This window comes from Amblyomma americanum, chromosome 11 (genome assembly GCF_052857255.1).
Source record: "Amblyomma americanum isolate KBUSLIRL-KWMA chromosome 11, ASM5285725v1, whole genome shotgun sequence".
NCBI classification, from domain to species: domain Eukaryota; kingdom Metazoa; phylum Arthropoda; class Arachnida; order Ixodida; family Ixodidae; genus Amblyomma; species Amblyomma americanum.
The window spans coordinates 56299656-56315887 of NC_135507.1; the positions used below are offsets into that span (position 1 = coordinate 56299656).

General features: G+C 46.3%; 2 long non-coding RNA genes across 2 annotated transcripts in view; one reads left to right on the forward strand and one right to left on the reverse strand.

Annotated features, from left to right (window-relative positions):
- Positions 1–16232, reverse strand: part of LOC144111508 (uncharacterized) — a 653424-nt gene that overhangs the window by 458437 nt on the left and 178755 nt on the right. The gene's annotated exons all lie outside the window — the stretch shown is intronic.
- LOC144110468 (uncharacterized) lies at positions 11261–12891 on the forward strand. Its single transcript, XR_013309847.1, has 3 exons — positions 11261–11413; positions 11980–12055; positions 12807–12891. It is a non-coding gene; the product is annotated as an uncharacterized LOC144110468 (long non-coding RNA).

A 16232-nucleotide genomic window follows, 5' to 3' on the forward strand; every position in this document is an offset into this window, starting at 1 on the left:
CACAGGAATATAAAGCCTCGAGAACTCACTGATTCTAAGTGGTATCGCAACAACTAAACATTTTGTGGTCAAAGACATCATCTTCAGCGGTAACAGTCTTTTCTTCTGTATTATTTGAGAGGAACACCAAGTCCAACAATTAGCGCGAATTGGGCGTTATTCTTGTATCCTCTTGCACAACGTGTTTTAGGTTATACGCGAACATAATTTCCCATAGTTTCTCTCCGTTAGACGAATCAGTACCGACAGAACATAGGCATTGCCAATTTATGTGTGGTAGGTTAAAATCGCCAGTCAATATCAGTCTCGTGTTTGTTTTCACATCCGCACTTTAAAAAGCGTTTAGTTCATCAAAGAACTCAGGTGAAGCAGAGGGTGGGCGGTACACAGTTTCGATAATGTAAGTAACGTTATAAAACTTTAACTTGTAGCAAACTGTTTCAGCAACATTGAAATCCATCAACAGAGCAGATAAAAGGCTTTTTTACTATGATATAAACGCCCCTACCACGTGTGCCTCTGTCTTTTGTAAACTTTATATAGTCAGGAGGAACCACGCAGTCATCAGATTATCGTTATTAGACATGGTTTCTGTTATTGTTACAACGTTTTAACTTGTGAAAGGAGCAAGTATTCTAATTCTGTAGTCTTATTAACAATGCTTCTCGCATTCAGACTTCAAAGGCGTAGCTATTTCAGGGATGACGTGTCCAACGTCGACTCTTGATTAAGGAATCAAGGTCAGCTACGCTGCCTGGTTCATCTGACTGGTGCTGTCTGGAATTATCAGCCTTATCTCCGCGGCCGGTAGACAGCAGACAGCGTTCGTTTCGCCTGTGATCCCAGATATAGGTTTCGTTGTTTACGCGAAGGTTATCATGGACAAGGAAGCCTTTTTAGCCCTGTCTACGACTGCGCTGTCCCATAGTTGTCGGCATACTTCTACAGTTTCTTTGGCATAGTCAGGGCTAATACGCCAAGAAATTCCTTTCAGATTTTGTTCCTTTTTCAGGACACTCGTTTTCTCTGGAACCGTAAAATTTAAGAACTGGTCTACATTTCTGTTCTTGGGCTTTACCAACGCGATGAATTCGCTCCAGTGTGTCAACCTGCACATAGGCTTTCGAGATATATTCTCCGCAACAAGTTAATTCAGTTTTTATTCTCTTTCCGTTTCAGCGTCTGTCTCAGTTTCAGTGACGCCAAATACTAGTAAATTGTAACGTCGGCTTCGGTTCTCATTATCGATAACTTTTGCAGCCTGCTGCTGGACTATTTCTTCTAACTTACTAATCATGTTATTCATCGCATCAAATGCATCAAGAAGGCTCTTTAAGATGTCAGTGTTTGCGCTCACTGCAATAATAAAAATAATAATAATAATTGGTTTTCGGGAAAAGAAAATGGCGTAATATCTGTCTCGTATATCGTTGGACACCTGGACTGCACCTTAAGGGAAGGAATAAAGGAGAGAGTGAAAAGAGAAAGGAAGAAAGAGGTGCCGTAGAAGAGGGCTTCGGAATAATTTCGACCACCTTGGAATCTTTAACGTGCACTGACATCGCACAGCACACGGGCGTCTTAGCGTTTTGTTTCGATAAAAACGCAGCCGCCGCGGTTGGGTGCGCTCACTGCAACAATTTCACCTTTAATGTCATCCATATTATGCGCTCACTGCAACAATTTCACCTTTGATGCCATCCACCACACGCGCGAACTCCGCTTGGTTCTCAAAAATTTCTTCGAAATTCTCAGTTACTTTTGGCTCGGGATACTTTTCAACGTCGCCCGATATAAGCAGTAAAAGCAGCATCGACAAGCAGTCGTACAAAATTTCACAACACTTTCGAGGGCACGCAAGGCTATCCAGAAGCGGTTGTCACTAAAATAAGCAATCGTATTGCTTGAAACACTCGCCTCCAAAAGCTGTAGCGGAAGCTTAGACATGCTGCTTGTCAGCCAAGTGACGTGCCTTCTGAAGCAGTAGTCGCTGCAATGCTCCTTATGTACAGCGTTGTTGTGCTCGCGCTTCCTTCCTGCTGTGGAGTTCGGCAAAGTTGGGCATGGGGAGGATTCCCTGAAGACCACAGCGAGGGTGGGTGAGCCCTCTGGGGGAGACGTGGCTGCAGGAATGCCGGAAGCAGCGACGACAATAGCGTGCCCACGAGTTCGAACAGGAATACCGGAAGCAGCGACGACCATAAGCGTATTCGTTCCGGTCCTCACCCCGACGAAGTGCGGTATCAGTGTGGTCCCCTTCGGTCACGCTGCATTTGAACAATTGCACGAGTTCCGCACCTTCGACAGAGCTTCCGCGTTCCGGTCACCAGTACAAGATCTTTCAACCCCTGCTGGGTGACAGCCTGCATTCCTGTGTCATGCAGGCGCCTTCCAGGTCAACATGGGCGCGGTCCGGGCACACGTGGAGGCCGCGTGGACGACAACGTGATCGGGTCCTGTTCTCTTTCCCTCGACCGAGCTGCGAGGAAACATCAGGACCGCCCTGCTGTGGGTGGTACCATCAATGTCATCGTGTGATTGGACATCATTCTTCGAACTGTATTCCCCAGCTAGGGATCTGGGGAATACGAAGAGTATTTAGGGAGCTGCTGGTTTGGTACCAGAAGAGAGCCCCCTTCATGAGAGACACCAGACTCCCGACTGCTAAGAAGCTCTCTTTACTGAGAAGCACTCTCAGTTGCCCGTACTTGTACATAATGTAAATAGTCCTTGTCTAAAGTTTTCCAAGTTTTCTTCCTCCGATCGTCCTCGTCTCTTCTCCGGTCCAGTCACGCCACCTGAATCCCAACAGCGTCGAATGTTGACGTCACAGATGGCATACGGTAGTCGAAGATAAGGCATTCCACGACATCATTTTCACGAGGCACGCGGAAGAAGGCCCTTCGTTGACCGTTGCTGGGTGTTGTAGCAATGAAAATCCACGGCAAAATCGGCAAAAGCAGTAGCGGATGCGTAGACATGTTGCTTGCCCAGCCAAGTGCCGTGCCCTATCAAGAGCATAATTTGAGTTCAGTGCATACTAATTAAAGTAAATCATGTAAGCTGTATTCATGCGGTAACCAAAGAAGGCTCTCGCGGTTGTGGTCGGTCAACTACTTAGAAAAAATTGGCTGAAGGCTTAGCTTGGTTAAGCCTGGAAGATTGCGAAAGCAGATCGTTCCAGCCTCGCCTTGTACACATCATCCGACATAGCGCAAGGCAGCGCGCCGACCACTGCGAGGAGCCGAGCTGTAGCCCCATTTATCCTCCTAGCGTGACGTCACACTAGCGAGCGCCCTCTCTCGGTAGCGCCGCAGCAGCGGCGCGCAAGGCCTCGCCTCCACCATCGATGCCGCGAGCTGGGGCCCCGTCTCTGCTGGCCAAGGGAGCGGCAAAGCCGTCGCTAGTCTAAATTCGCTCACAACGGCGCCATACCACCATTCGCAAACCAGAGCGAGGGTAAAGATCAGCCGTCGTTTACGATATCCACTTCAGGGAACTCGGTTAAGCATCCATCTTTCCTTTCTCCGTCGCGCATCGAAAAGCAGCACAGGCAAACGCACAGTCGCCGCTCACTATATCCGTTCCAAGAGAGGCTCCAGACAACCCGCCGTGCTCAATTCTGCCGTAGTGTAGGCGAAGGCTGCACAAGAGAGAACTTCGTCCCACTTGCGATGTTCAAAATCGACATACATAGAACGCATGTCTTCTACGAGCGTTCGGTTGAGGCGGTCAGTGAGTCCGTCTACTTGCGGACGATAAGTCGTGGGATTGCTGTGACTGGTGTGAGTAAGCTCGAATGGAGACCGCATTAATTCAGCCGTGAAGGCGGTGTCACAGTTCGTGATGACGACCGATGGTGCACTGTTACGCAAGACTATAGATGTCAGAAAAAACTGAGCCACCTCGGTCGTAGTAGCGCGGAGAAGGAGCTGTGTATATGCGTACCGCGTCAAGTTGTCTGTCGTCACAGCAGTCTATTTCTTTCCCTGATGACGACACAGAGAATGAGCCCGGAAAGTCCCCGACAACTTGTTGGAAAGCTGCTGTACGTGGTGGTATAAGTTCGAAAAGCCCTGCAGGTTCAAGGGTGGCGTCTTTCGCTGCTGGCAGTCCCGGTGCATCTTCACATAATGCTGGACTAAAGACAGCAACTTGGGACAGTAGTGCATCGCACGAATGCGTGCGAATGTTTGGGTGACACTGATATCGCCGGCCGATGGCTCGTTGTGCAGGTGTGCAAGATTTTTGGGAGATAGCTAGGATGTCATAACCAGTATAGAAAGGTTTCCTTCTTATGTTCGAAGCCCCTAATGTACAGGATGTGATCTTGAAGCCTGCACGAGCAGAAGCAGCGGACGAATGCCCGCGGAAGAGCGACGTCAAGACCCTCGAGGTGCTGTAGGAGCGGGCGTAGTTCGGGGTCAGCCCGTTGAAGCTGGGTCAAATCGAACGACGTGAAGACAGCAAACAACGGGAAGTCGTCCTCAGTGTGAGGCGGGCAACGCCAACAGGTGCATGCGACAAATAGTCGGCATCGTTGTGCTAACGGCGGGACTTGTATACAACTGTGATATTGTATTCTTGGGGCCGGAGGATCCACCTCTTAAGCAGACCCGAGGGGTCCTTGAGGTTGGCAAGCCAGCATAACCAATGATGTGAAAGATGGCCATTCACATCGCGCAACGGCAACCATACAGATAATAAATCTATCAGTCAGTCAGAAAAGTAATCAATCAAGCAAATAATCATTTTATTTTCATCATATAATGATGAGGGTTGGTTCAGGTTAAAAGTGGAAACGCCTTCCACTTGAAACAGTCCGAACCCCCGTAAACATGGCTTGCCGCGTGCGGGGACACGTGTTCAAAAAAAGAAGAAAAAACAACACGTCTAAGATTTGCGTGAGATATAAAGCGCAAAACATTTGGCACATGAGATAACATGACAAGCAAGGCGGTCACAACTTCTCAAATATACCACAAAAAGAAGTGCGTCAAGTGATGAAAATGCGGTCTCAGGCACAAACATAAATGGCATTACAGCTGTTAACATATGTCCCGGATGTCTTTTGGACTGCAGGTGTCAATACAGACGTTCAAAATAAATTTATTTAGCAGTACTGGAACGTTATGGTGCAGCACTTGATGGCCATATGTAATGCGCGAGAACGGGACCCACCAAAACTCGATGTTTCGAAGAGTATATGTTTGATCATTTGGCTTTAGCGCGCACATGTCTAAAAAGCTATCGTGGATAGTGTGAAGGGACTTTTTATACCTTGTGGCTAACTAATATTCGTAAAGTTTCAGAATTTTGATTATATTGACGCGGGTAAACAACTCATCTTTGTGAGCTCGATATTCTGCATTTGCAATAAAACGAATTGCTTTCTTTTGCATTCGAAAAAGTTTTTGGATATCTGTCTGCGTGGTACTGCCCCAGACCAAAATCAATATCTGATATAGGGCAAAAATAGTGCATTGTACATTATGAGTTATATTGGCGCTGGTAAACAGGAGCGATATTTTGCAAGAACACCCGTGAATTACGAAAGTTTAGGTACAACATGTACAACAGACATAATATTCTGTATGGCAAAGGAAGGTTCGTCGTGTACTACTTTATGAGCGTATCTATGAGCATGAAAATCAGAAAATGATCACTATATCACTGCAAAGAACACCCGAACGCCTATCGCTTGCGTCAATATTCGAGGTAAAGAAATTGATTTAAGTGTCTGTGCGGACGGTGACACGGGTCGCAGTTTCTGTAAAACCAGCGAGTGCATTTGACTCTAGGATCGAAAAAGCCTCTGTTCGAGCAGGAGAGCGTTTATGGATATCAATCTTAAAATCTCCTCCAACCCGATCAAAACGCACGACAGAATTTTTTGTCGCGCATCTGTCGTGCGACACAATTCTGTGTCGCAAGACAAGCTGTCTTGTCGTGCCTTGTGTCGTGCGACAAGCTTGGTGTCGTGGGTTCTTTCGTGCGACAAAGTTGTTTGTAGTAGGTTCTGCCGCACGACAGACATCTTTCCTGCATTTTGTCGTGCGAAGAAGGTCCCTGTCGCAGCATTTGTCGCGCGACAGGTTTCTGTCGCAGGTACTGTCGCGCGACAGTGGGATTCGTGCCGCGCGACAAAGATTGCGTGCCTCAGCAAAGTTGCCTGTCGTGGGTTCAGTCGCGCGACAGACTTCTAGCGCGCATCTTTTCACGCGACAAAAGTACCTGTAGTGCGGCCTGTCGCGCGACACAACAGCTTGTCGTGGGATATGCCGCGCGAAAGATACCTGTCGTGGGATGAGTCACGCGACAGATACCTGTCGTGGATTGTGCCGCGCGATAGATACATATCGTGGGATGTGTCATACGACAAATTCCTGGTGAGGGTAATTATTTTACTGCAGAATTCTAGAAATACTGTCGTGCGGTCGTTTGACAGCGATAGGATCAAATTGACCAAAGATGCTTCAAAGTGCGTTCACTGTGGCGAGTCGCGAAGAGGATGCGAGGTGCTCTGGTCTGTTGGTGACGGGCACCGAGCGAAATGAAGTGCTCATTCACATTGGCGAACCGAGTTTTCAACTCGCTTCCCGCGACCTGGCTCTCTCACCGAACGGGAATTGGCTTAGAGGAGAGGCACTGCTCGAGCACTCACCTAATTCCCTTCTGTTCCCACATGACAATATGACGAAAGTAGTGCATGCTCAAGAGTATAATGCGGCTTTGAAAGCCCAAAAAGCTGTATGCACAAGCGGCGAAGCCAGCGGTGCCTGCGTGTCCGCACGCTCTTGCGGTGGCGGCATGTAGCTGCAGCCACGACAGCGCCTGCACACCAATCGGTCTGCGCAAGTCGAATGGCGCTACTGAAAGTCAGTGTCCTCTTGGCTTCTGTGACATGTTCAAGCCATTTAACATAATGTACCGCTACTATACTATATGCGCAGAAAAAACCAAGGACACTTCTATGCGTCGCGGAAAAGAATGTCGTTAATCGTCAATCAGGGAAAGTTACTCCCCATAACCATCCGGCTACACAAATGCAGCATGTGTGTACATGCACGCAGTTCTCTGTATAAATGTCCAAAGCAACCCCGATATCATTTTTCCGCGCGTTTCAGTTTTAAGAGCGTCAGCTCTTACTACTTACGTTTGTCAAGGACACGTCTGTCTGCAGGGAAGGTTAAATTAGCCAGGACAGTTACCACACTATATCACATAGCAAAAGCGGGCGCGTAGAGCCTCAGTTGTCACAGATACCTTCGACCCGTTTTACATATGCCAGTATAGCGGCTATCGAAGTGGAACCCCTGGGACCCCCATTTGCATCAACTGATATATAAGGAGAAAACATACCGGATTAGCGAAGGTGGCTGTAAATCGCAATAGTAGTGCAAAATCTTTGAAGTAGATGACGCTGCTTGTATTTTAGAACGAATGTTTCCGAAACGAAATGCCCTCAGATGTTTGTATTTTGTCTTCTCCACGTTTGCTGAGCACCCCGATCTAAGCACTTGAAGCTCTCGTAGCTAACACTCTTAAGTGCAACGCTGATGCAGTGTTGGCGGAGAATTTTTTTTAGCGGCTGTGACGTGGTGCTTATCATAAAAAGCAAAAAAATACTTTACGATGTGGTTCATTGCCTTTACTGAAAATTTCATGACGGTGACACGAAAATGTCGCTAAATATAGACAGCAGCGTATGCAGCCGAAGGTGAAATGCGGCGGCCGGCGAGTTTGAACCGATTTGATTCTCGGTCGAAATGAGAATAAAGTCTTGGGACTGACATCAACCGCGCGCTTTAAAGAGTTTCGCCTGCTTTGACACAGTCTAGCTCCTGTGCACCTGCGCTCGGTCCTCTAAACTGCTCTGGTCCCAGTGTGACTGTGTGCTATGACAATCTGAGCGAAAAGAAGGATGTCTGGGGCTTTTGATGTGCACCACGGCCATACAGTTGAGCGAATTCTTACAGGTACCTTGGCGTCGGAATAACGAACAAATTAACATGGTCAGATCACATTATCAAACTTTGCGCAAGCACTTCCAGAGCTCTTGGCTTTATCCGAAGATCACTATCAATGTCCCCTGCACCAATCAGACAACAAGCATACGAAACATTCATTCGCGCTAAAATGGAATATGCCTCAGCAATATGGAACCCTCACCAGGTCTACTTAATACAACTGCTCGAAGCTATCCAGAATCGGGCAGCGCGCTTCATAACGTCGCAGTATTCGTCTCGACACAGCGTTACCAACCTAAAATCGTCTCTCGGCCTTGAACCATTAGCATTCCGCAGAAAAGTATCAATTCTTTGTATTTTCCACAAACTATACTTTAACTTCCCCGCACTACGCCAGACTTCGTTATCCACTCCCTTACGCTCATCTCGCTGATTATTCAACTCCCTCAGCATTCAGCGGTTGCATGGTTCATCCAACGCTTTCAACAAATCTTTCCTTCCCATCGCCATAGAGGAATGGAAATATCTTCCTGAAACCGTTGTCATCGAAACTAATCCCACCAGATTTAGGCAGCTAATAACAGACCACTTGATCCAACTATAGCTACTTCCCTCGCGATGCTCTGCGTGCAATTTGAACTGCTTGTGTTATTGTGACACCCCCCCCCACAAGTGTTTTCCCACTTATTTAATTTCCGTACTTTTTAATGTGTAATTTTTATACCACTGCTTTGCCATATATATTCTGTTCTATTTGAATCACCTGACGCTAATTTCACGTCAAACTTGTTATTCTTGTTATTCTTGTTATGCTTTTTTATGCTTACATGCCTTTGTGTGTCCGTTTCACATCACTGTCTTCCCCCCCCCCCCTTATGTAATGTCCCAGACGGGATCTTTAAGGGTTCAATAAATGATGATGATGATGATGACATGATAACGTACGGGCGCGGCATGCCAGCCTGAATACCGGCCGCCAGCGTCAGAAAAATGCGAGTGTAATGTTTGTTCAAGTCCATACTAAGCCGTCGGATGGAGTATCGTTGGCCAATATCGAGTCGTTGGTAGAAGCGATAACAGGAATACAAACAAATGTCTCCCCACGGCGCCTTTAATTGCTGCTGCTCAATCGCGGCTCCCCTGGCCTCAGCTGGCTCCGCTGCTGAAGGTGTCGCGGAAACCGAGCATATCTTTGTTTTACTATGAGACGAGGTTCACAGTAAAACGATGACGAGAGCAGCACCTCAGCGCTAGCCAGTTTCGAAGTGCACTCAGCTGCTGCATCGATGCGAAACCGGCTAGGCTTAGCGACGACTAGGGCAGCCAGGGGGTAGCGCGTAGTTCATTGCCCGGCGCGCCCGCGGTCGGCGTCGTTCCCGAAAGCTCGCCTCGCTCACTCTCGCTGGCTCACTGATTGGCTCAACAGCTTGCGACCTTCACTCGGAAGGCTGGAAAATCGAGAAGCGAGCGACTGGCGCTGCGACAGAGCGATACTTTATGCCCACGCTGCACTACTGGTGAACAACCTTTAACGCACATATGTTTGGGTTATCGGCTGCTTTGCGGCGAGTCTTAGTTAAGATCGTCCGCGACGCCATCGTCATCGTCCGTGACGCACAGGCTGACAACTTCAATTCCAGTACGTGCCGAAACAACTCGTATTTTTCGTGACGATACGAGCTCGAAAACACGCCTGCTTCGATAGGCTAGTGGGCTCTTGCTTGTTAAACTACACGCGACCAGGATGCGGCGAGTGCTAGCCACTGTTGCATATTAGCTAAAGTGAGGCGCAAGTATCGACGTAGTTTCGTAACGCTGTTGATATCAAAGCACTCCGCTTGTACTGGTCACCGATTAAGCTGTTAAGTTTCATGATCTCCGGTGAGCGTGCCAGTGTCACGCAAATTAATGCATCGCAGCTACTCTCCATCGTGCCAATTGCGTTCAACTTATCCACGATATTCGCCAGCTTGTGATACGGCGCTTTTCTTCGCTGTTTTTGTCCCAACTTAGTGATTTTATCTGGCATCAGACAAAATTGCATTCTGTCAACACCGTCGTCTGCTCCGTCGTCTGCTCCGTCGTCTGCTAGGGCATCCGGGTCACTTCAGGGGATCGCAGGATCGCAGCTTCGACAAACGACATGCCAGAAAAAGTAACTGAAAGCGCTTTAGTATTCTTAAATAATCTAAAAATAATTTAGAATAAATGCAGTGTCTTTGTTGTGAAGATAATATAAGTATTCATGGTTAAAAAAACAAATTTTTTTGTCGGTTGTAATTTTTCACCGACACGAAAGCGCCGCCGTCGGCGCAATTGCAGCGCAACCGACACATCGTGTTTTTTTGTATTATTTCCCTCTTTGAGGCATTGCTTGAGTACTTGTACGGCGGACACGTGTGAAGAACTCATTCAATAGGAAGGTGAGCAGGAGTGTGTTTTGGAAGCCGACGACCAGGATTTCGTCCTGTCAACATTGGCGAGTTTCAACGGGTAAGCCATGAAGAGTTCTTTGACGTCTTTTCATCTGTTAGGGGAACGAAGACTCCTGCGCCATTTTACTAAGCCTGGATGAATCGCATGGCCGGTGAGTCCCGCTCTGCGTTTCTTTGCTAATGATCTGTATTCACACGCGCTATTTGTATGCGGCTATATAGGGATGTGAGTGGAGGCAGTCCGCGTGCGGTTGCCGCAGCTATAATGCGGCGCCAAAAAAGCAGGGCCTATATCCTGCATGACAAGTGTTGTTCTCATTGTCTTTATGTGCATTTATTACTCGCGTGCCGTGGTAAATAAAAATAGCACCAGATATCACAACAGAGTTACGCTTTCGCTTGCTAGCGCTTCGACACTCGGTGCAAAAGCATGGATTTGCACTGCGTAGAAGACGATGAGCGAGAAGTGCCGCGCGGCGGAGCGCTCGCGCTAGGCCAGCTGCGATCAGACACCGCACTATTTTGCTCAGGGTTATTACTAATCGGATTAGTGCTTGTGCCTTAATATGCGTCATACTAAATTTTGAGACAGTGATCGCATGCGAAAGGCTAGTTCATATTCATCGCCTTGTCATTTGTAAACTTGTCTGTGCTTCCCCAGTGGAACAGGATTTGAGGCAGTGTTATGTCAAAGTTAGATCAATCTTGCGTCTCCTGAGCTGTAAACGTTGATGCTTCCTCTCCTTCTGAGCAATGCGAGCTGTCGGATATGCAACTGCACAATTATTTAGGATTTCTACCTTTTTGCTATATCCCTCGCTTTTGTGGCCCGCATTCAAGTCTTTCGCCATCGTCGATGGTTTTTGTGTTACTTATTTTCGCTTTGTTATTTATTCTTTGTTGCGTGCCATCAGCTGTGGTGCCGGCAATTCTCCGAGCTCGGAACTCTTCCCAGGCATGGGATCCTACCCACAGACCTCCCTTCGCCGCACTCACGAGTGTTCTTTGGTATTTTTTTTGTTTTTCTTGCCTTTACTTGCATTGCCAGTCGACAAATTTGTGGAGCTTTTAATTGTATGCAGATTTGTTAAATGCGCTAGCAATTTTTCTATGATGCCAAGCTGTGCTGTGCGATATCAAGCTTCTTGCTAGTGAAGGCATGCTTTTTTCCATTCTCTCTTCTCATTTAACCAAGGCAGACTGGTTGCAACTTTCAATTTAACACCTAGACATTGGTGCAAGGCACCATGATAGGAATTAATGAAAAACTGCGCATCCTATATTCAAATTGGTGTGCGGTATTTCAGCCAGCTCATCTTTCAGTGTGGTTATAACAGTCATTGTGACTTCTCAAAGAATGTATATATTTTTTTTTTTTTTGATTCAAAGAATGTATATGGGTGCATTACATAAAATCTGTTCATTTGTTTTGTCATGGGCTAGCTCATTGGTTTTTTATTTACTTATATTACGTCTAAGTTTAGTTTTTAAAGTAGTAGACGATTTCCTCTCTTGTCATTCATGACATGGCTACAGCCACTGACAGCTGTTGCTCTGGATGTATTTATTTGCAGTTGGCAGCGGCCAGCATCTATTGGGCCATGCGTGCTTCCTGCCTTCGGCTGTGTCATCCCTCCTGATCCATTCATGGTAGTATTTCTTTTTCAGTGATGCTTATCTTAGCTGCCTATTTAGAAAAATATTTTCAACATAGGCTTGCAGCTAGGTTTAGAAATGCATGAAACTCTACATGCACTTCACAGCAGTACCTCAGCTTATAATTACCGGAACTGTAGACTTGTACAAAATATAGTCGCTGATGTAGCTCTTGACGCAGCTGCTGTTAACATAAACGTGCTTTGACATTGCACACCTGTTGCCTGGTATGCATATGTGTCCTCGAAAAGGACATATATGTTCATTTATCCCTTTAAAAACATTGTGCTCTACAATGATGGTTTACCAGTATTTCTGACACAGAGACCAAATTGTCAGTCAGTAATGTAACATTGCACGATGACACCAATCCTTGTATGACACCAATCCTTGTATCCTTGTAGCCAAAAGTTCTCCCACAGACCACTGAGCTTCTGAATACCTATGGCTTAAAGCTCGAAGCTCTGGTTGCCCTTTCCGAGGTTTTCTGCATTAACCAGTGCAAGCCCAAGGGCTCAGAGCTAACAAGCATTTGAAACCATAGAGCTATACTATACACAGTAGTGCTGGGGCCGTGCAGCAAGTCAGTGTGAAGTAGGTCGCGATAAACATGATTTACTGTAGAAAGCTAGTGTGAAAAAATAGTTGCGCTCACAGAAGCCGCTGTTTCTTTCTTAGTTGGTCATTGAAACAAAGCAATGCATGTAAAATTTTATATCTCACTGATCCCTCAATTTTTTTCCAGCTAAAGACCAAGAGTTGCATGGAAGTTGTGCAAGCCACCAAGTTGCGTGTGATTTTTGCCAGGGACCTGGAGCAGGCTGGGAAATTGGTGGATGGCCAGTGGTATTCACTCAGTAAGGCAAGCTTTTTCTGTAAGTACAGTTTTTGGCATGGCATTGCTTAGGAACGCATGCACTAATCTGACTACTCTATGCCCACCCATGCTTCAAGAATAATAAAGTACATGAAACAAATTGATTGCCGAAAAAAAATTGCCGCTTCTGTTATGTTTTTTCAGGAAAGTATTTGCCATTTAAAGGGCTGTGAATACCTTAAAAATTTTTATGTGCTTGTTGTGGCTTTTTTTTCAAATTTCTTCCACGTCTATGCTGGCCTGACCTTGTAGCTTGTCTGCATGAGATTGGCTGCTACCTACAGTTTGCTTTTTTGTTGCTCCTTTATTGCCTGTCACAATCTTTACTTTGCGTGGCAGTGTCATGCAGTTTGGGAAGTAATCTGATCTTATGTCTGCATTGGCCTGTAGTGCAAGCTTTTGCATGTGGGGCAGGTATATGGTGTCCTTTTGTTTGCTGTAACTGCAGTTTGGCCATGAGGGTTAGAGGCTTAGTCCTTTTTTTATTTTGATGCAGTGTCATATACTTCATGCATAAATTAATGAAGTAAGCACTATTTTTTGTAATAAATGAACATTCATTATAGCTGTGGCCATTATAAGTGCACTTGACTCTAAAATGGCTTTCTTTAGGCATTCAGTATTACATCTTAAAACCAGCCGAAAGACACAAAACAGGAGAAGAGATGAGCACAAGATGAGGCTGGTCTAACAACTGAAATTTTATTGAAGGAAAGTGGCAAAAGAAGACCTGCAAAGAGATTCAAGCACGCAAGACCCCAAAGCAGTGAGAGGGCAAAACAATCGAAAGGCACTGACGTACTAGTAAACCATCTAAAAAACTAATTCCTTAGAGTGAAGGTTCGCCGACGGTTTAGCCAGGCACTTGTTTTTAGCCTTACTGATGTAGTAAGCCTCAACTATATCAGGACAGATTTATCACTTCCCTAAACCACTGATGTGCCGCAGAAATCAGGCGTGCAAAGAGAAAGGTCGTCCTCCGATTGCCTTCACGAGATTGAACGTGCAGTGCCAGGTGAAAATTCGCCTTCCTCTCTATACAGTGAAAGTGCTCTCAGCCAGGCGCACATTCAGATATCTGCTTGTCTGCCCATAGTAGTTTCAGCTACGAGGCAGTGGAATGCAAAAAACCGGTTTACTTTTGCAAGTGGTGAACATTTTTGATCTGCCACTGTGCATAGCGGACGATTACCCGTAGTTGTATCAAGCCTATTTTTAACGAAGAAGCAAAGGGCTCCTACCTTACTTTTAGCGGTCAAGACAACAGCAACATCATACTTTGGTGCAACTTTCTTGGGATGGTGCGAAAAGCGTGGAGGTAAGGTATAGAGCCCGTCTTTTTGTGCTGCTCAACTACGTCAGTATCATGTGAACGGTGTTCCGTTCCCTCGAGAGAGTAAAAACACACTCTGACAGGTGCGCAAGATGAGCAAGTGCGAACCCAGGTGCCGTTGGCTTGGAAACCTGCTCCGAGAATGCATTCTAAACACTGTGATGGCATGACTTCCATAAAGCAGTCGTGATGCATGTGATTGCCAACCTGTCCTTCACCAGCCTCGAGTGGTTCAACTCGTAGCTAAGAGGCTTCCTGATCTTGGGCTTTGGCGCCAACATATGTGGTCGTCCGCAAAGCGCAGGTCTAAGTCAAGAAGCTACAGACGGTTATGCTTAGTGAAATTCAGACCTAAAAGATAGGTTTTGACCACATGCCTAAAGATTTCTAAAACGTCTTGTGCAAACTTATCTGAGCCCTCCTTGTGCAAAAAATATTAGGTAGCTATCAACATAACGAAATGCTACTATGCCGAGGCCTTCCAAACAGGGCTTTGATGCGGTATCGACTCTGGACGGAAGAATGTCGGGGAGGAACAGTGCAGCCTGGGACCCTCTGCACATGCCTGATTTCTGATGTAAACACCGCCTTGCCAACTAACAAAAGTGGAGTTCTAGTTGCTTGTGGACAGCAACCTGGGTAGGTGCGCTGCAGTGAGCATCGACATGGAGGGCCTGCACTATTCATTGTCACATGATAGACCTCTGAGGTATGTGCAAACTGCATCAGGGCGAACAATGAACATGCTTTTACAGATGATTGCGTGATTTCGGTTGCTGGCTTCTTGGGGCAGTTGTCCTTTTACTGCAAATCCGCATTTGTCAGTTGGCAGGGCGGTATTTACACGCAGGTCGTACCTTTGCTCAGCAACATTTTTTTGTCTAAAGTCAATAAGGCATTAAAGCCCTGTTTGGAAGACCTTGGCATAGTAGCATTTCGTTATGTTCATGACTGTAATTTTTCTGGACATAGAAGGCTCAGATAAGTTGGCACAAGATGTTTTAGGAGTCTTTAAGGCATACGGTCAAGGCCTGTCTTTTACATCAGAATTGTCTAAGCAGAACCGTTAGCAGTTTCTTGATGCAGACTTGCGTTTTGTGGACGAATATGTTTATCGGGGCTACAGCTAAAGGTCGGGGAAGGCTCTTTTTAGCTATGAGCCGGACCACTCGTTGTTGGGGAAGGATGGTGAAGAGGTGTATTTGTCGCTGGTTAAGGTCAGTAAAGATGGAAACACTTGATGGGTGTGCAATCGTGTGCATGACATCAGCTTTAGATAAGTCATGCCATCACTGCTGAGGACGCATTCTTGTAGCAGGTTTCTAAGCTGCTGGGTTCCCACTTGCCCATCTCAACAACCTGTCATCGTATGTTTTCACTCGCTCGAGGGTAAGGAGCACATACTCCGATGATGCTGATACACCTTACCTCCTCAGTATTTCAGTCTCAAGAAAGTCGCGGGAAAGCGTAATGCTGCTGTTGTCTGAACAGCGAAGTGCAAGACAGGAGGCCTTTGCGCCGCCATTAAAAAGGCTTGATAAAACTGGGTACTTGTCCACAATGGACAATGTCATAAAAAAGGTTCACCAGTTGCAAAAGTAATGGAGTTTATTGCGTTCCACTGCCTTATGGCTGCAACTAATAAGGGCATACTGGCAGATATTTGAATTTGCACTTGACTGAGCACTTTCATTCTATAGGGGGAAGGCAAATTCTAATCTGGCACTGTTTGCTCAATCTTGTGAATGCAAATCTGAGGATGACATGTCTCTTTTCACGCCTAATTTCCACGACACATCAGTGGTTTATGGAAGGGATAAATCTGTCGGTAGATAGTTGAGGCTTACTACATCGGTAAGGCTAAGGACACGTGTGGCTAAGCCATCGGAAAACCTTCACCGTAAGGAGTTTGCTTTTTTAGATGATTCATTAGTATGCCAGTGACCTTTGATTGCACTTCG